Below are 4,496 nucleotides of genomic sequence, written 5' to 3' on the forward strand. Positions count from 1 at the left end.
AACCCATATGTCTTGTATTTCAATTCAAAGTATTTTATTTAAATGCAAACTAATTATGCTTTATTCATATTTAATTGTACTGCAAATCTCTAAAAGCAAAAATAAAAATAATGGTTTAAAATTGTCTGAAAATTTTTCTTTTGACATGATTTCTCTTTCATTTAATTTGGTTTTGACCTAGAATGATTTTTATTATGAATAGATAAAAGATAAAAATTGTATCCAATGAATTATCATAAGCATTGGGAGAACACTCTCCAAAGAATAATGAATATTCTGCTTTATTAAAATGGATGATTATGTAAAGAATCAGAGTGAAATACTAACTGCTCTATCTGTTAGTAAAAAATGTATCTTTATCATGCTGATTTCTTATTGTCAAATGTAGATGCCAATGCGAAGTATAAAATAAAAATATCTGTTTAAATGTAGTTTCTCTTTGCTGGGAATCCAAGGCAACTGCACATAAAATGATTCACTGGGTCAAGACAAAATTGAGGAAAATTAGAGTATGCCTTAGATAATTTTTAATAATCTTTAGTAGACATCATAAAGGCAACTCAGTAATCTACTTACTCCTTAGCATCTCTGATTTAATTTCCCTCTGAAGCAAGGTTCTGGGCAGTGAAGACTAAAGAGCAGTTGCATGGTTCTGTGGAACTGAGGATACCTTTCCCAATAAATCTGTTAAAAACATTATCAAAAATAGAACACTCTCTCTAAAACTCTCTCTAATGTCTTTGTGAGGTGAATGTGAAAGTTGTAAATAGAATTCGACTTATTACTGAAATTTATTTCTCAAAGGGCTTACAAAATGGTTAGTATAATATTATATACTCTTTCTTGTTTACTCTCAGTGTAAGAGGCAACAGAAGATAACTATTGCCAGTATTTGCCTTTAGAAAGGGCCTAATGTAATTGCCTAGAAGGAGATATGACTTAGAAAGCAGCTCCTCTTTATCTTGAACAAAGTTGAATATTCACCAGCACGCTCTTTGACCAATTCTGTGACTGGATACTATTTGTACAGGGACCTGTTCAAAGGAAACCTTGAAGCAAATTACTTAAGAATGGTTTAGAGAGGAAGCCCTTCAGTTTGCAGTTGGGCAAGCAAAACAGCAGATCTTCCACGGTACCATGGGTGTGCGTGTTTCCATGTGTGTGCACACATATATGTGCACACAGAGAACAGACACCTTTGAAACCTGCTCACATACTTTTATCCAACTCAAGGCCATTAGGAAATTGTACACTGCACAACATTTCTAAGAACAATAATTGTGTACCTCAGCTTTTCAGGAAATGAAGTTTGTCGAAATAGATTGCTGAATGGGACTTGGAAATATTCTCCTAATTTCTAACTATATGGTATGTTACAAAGGGAATTATGTTAAAAGCTTACTGGTGTACAATCCAATTTGTTTCTAACCTTACATTTGTATCTATAAAATATCTAAATCCTGAATCTCATTCTCATATCTGATATTCCTTCTATATTTTGTGAGGAAATAACTTGCAGCAATGGTTTGCATGAGTACTCTTTGGCACAGATATCCATAGGATTGCACCTTGAGAATTCCAAACTCCTGGTCTTTACCTGCTCTGGACCACATGCAATCTGTTGTTTGTTGTACAGAAGGAAAATGCAAAACTTTTAGCATCTTAGCTACATTCTTTAGAAAAAAATCAGAAAATAATAATATTAGTATAATGCATATCCTTCCATCTCAACTGACCTCCACTGAATTAAAATTCTTGTTCTGGCTGCTTTTATCCCAGTCATTTTTTCTCTCCCATTTGCTGTGTCCTTGAGTTACTTTCCTGTCTGTAGCATATTGGGCTAAATGAATTGTTCTGTGCAAAAAAAATGAGATTTTCATGCAGCAAATGCTTCTGCCACTTAGGGTGCATAATAGAGAATAAAGCAGGCAGAAAATTTATATTGAAGAGAAACCTAGTTTTATCACAGTAAATTAATTTTTTTGTGTTTCACTGATTATTCAAAAATAAAAGAGATGGAAAAATGTCTGAATTATACAATGTCATCTCTTAAAATAATGAACACAACCTAAAAAAACCTTTCTCTTTTCCATTCATATATGGTAAATTCAGAAAATGAGAGGCTCAGCTTTTGTCTGAACTCTTAGAAATATCACCACATTCATAGGAATTGTTAAATTGAGCTTCGTGTTCACTTTGGATTCATTCTGGATGTATAAATGACCTACCTCATAAATACAGAGTAACTCCTGACTTCATCACACATATCACTTCTCTTAATTCAAAAGCTGTCACTGGAGAAGCACTCACTGTGATTTTTGCATTTTATGTGGCTTTATAACACAGACTGAAAGCCTTTCCTGAAGCAATTTCTAGCTGAGTGCTAGATGAGTAATTATAAAGGCAAGAATATTGTCAGTATTGATATGTAGCCAAGTGGATCCTTACCTGATGAAGGAAAACAGCATATGAGAGACATCACCTCTCTTGTAAAGCAGCAGATAAATAGTATTTAAAGTTCTGAATGTTTTTGGCAGCCTCTCTCATCAGAGATTATTGAACAAATCAAGATGCTGTAGGAGAACATAATTTTGGTAGAGTCATAATTTATGAAATGATGGAAAGAAACATCAAAAGGTCAAGGGTCAAGGTTATCAATTAAAAGATGTTGCTAGATGAGCTTCAAATAGATCTCTGTTTTTCAATGCAGATGTAACCAATTAAAAGGATGTAGAGAAAGAAAAAACCCTTAATGTTAGCATTTAAGAATATTACAAATAAATCTATCTTTGAAGGAGAGAAGACCATGCTGAGTAGGCTGACAATGAAATGATGGAAACCATCAAGTGCACTAGAAAATAATGTAAATGAGAAAAATCAGTCTTAACTAAATATTAGACACTAATAGCACTAATGTAACCTTTCTATCAAAGAACCGTTCACCACCACTCTCGGCCTGGCCATCCACTCAGTTCCTAACCCAGCAAAGAGTGTTCCTGTCCAAGCTTTTCCAGGGAATGCTGTGGGAGACAGTGTCAAAGGCCTTTCTGAACTCCAGGTGCACAACATCCACAGTCTTTCCTGCATCCACCAGGCGTGTCACCTGGTCATAAAAGGAGATCAGGTTCGTCAAACACAACATTCCCCTCCTAAACCCACACTGTCTGGGTCTCATACCACTGGTCATCTTGTCAATTCTGCATGATGGCACTCAGTATAAACTGTTCCACAACCTTACTGGGTACTGAGGTCAGGCTAACTGGTCTATAGTTACCAGGATCCTCCTTCCCACCCTATTTATGAATGGGTGTCATGTTGGCCAGCTTCCAGTCATCTGGAACCTCCCCAGTGAGCCAGGACTGGTGGTAAATGATGGAGAGAGGCTTTGCAAGCCCATCTACCAGCTCCCTCATCAGCCTGGGGTGTATCCCATCTGGGCCCATAGATTTATGAACATCTGATCTGCTCAGCTGTTCCCTGGCTGCCTCCTCCTGGATAACAGGGCAACCATTCTACACCATCTACCATCCCAGGAGGACAGCTGTCCTGAGGACAAGCTGTGTTCCTACTAAAGACTGAGGCAAAGAAGGCATTGAGCACTTCTGCCTTTTCCTCATCCACAGTTACTAAGTTCGTTCCCTCATACAATAGAGAACAAAGGTTGGTCTCACCCTTCTTTTTGCCATTAATATATTTTAAAAAATATTTTTTATTATCCTTTATACAAAAGTTGCCAAATTAAGTTCAAACTGTGCTTTGGCCTCTCTATTTTTTTATCCTACATTGTGGGAACCCAGGATATTCCCCTGGCTTCCCTGGAATCTGGGCAGGGGGCTCAGAAGCCTTGGCAAGGTGCCCAAAATCCCTGTGAGTTCGATCTAAGTCCCTGGGATAAATTACCATCTTTATATGCAGAATTACAAAGTCACAAAAATAAGTAGAGTATAAATTAGAGCATTAAAAGGTAGAAAAGTGAAGTTTTAAAAATAATTTATGTTAGGGGTCTGAACACAAGATGGAGGATTTAGGGTGTGGTATGTCTTTTTCCTTCTTCTTGTCATCCATCTTTTAGGTTAGGATGTCAATTCAGGATTGGTTTAAGGGGAAAGTGGACAATGCAATGTAGGTGTCATGTATTGGAGATTAATTGTAAACAATGTATGCATAATTTAGAGTATAAAAGATAAGTCCAACCCAGGAGGGCAGGAGAAAAGCCTTGAACGAGTTGCAGAGTGGACCGCTGTAAGCTAGAGAGAAAATTCCTTAGATAAGAAAGAACAAACAACCTTGGAAACCTCGGAACATCAGCTCTCGAGTCTTCTTTTGTGCCCTACCGTGCCCTGGCTGTGAAACAAGAATTCCCAGACCACCTTTTATGTGGGGGTGAGTGATCTCTGACCATAAAAGAGGTTGCCGCTGGTCACACTACATGCCCTAGCAAACCCCTTAAATGCTTCTTGAGAGACCTGACCCTCCTTCCAAAGATGATAAATCCT

Source organism: Catharus ustulatus, chromosome 3, assembly GCF_009819885.2.
Source record: "Catharus ustulatus isolate bCatUst1 chromosome 3, bCatUst1.pri.v2, whole genome shotgun sequence".
NCBI classification, from domain to species: Eukaryota; Metazoa; Chordata; class Aves; order Passeriformes; family Turdidae; genus Catharus; species Catharus ustulatus.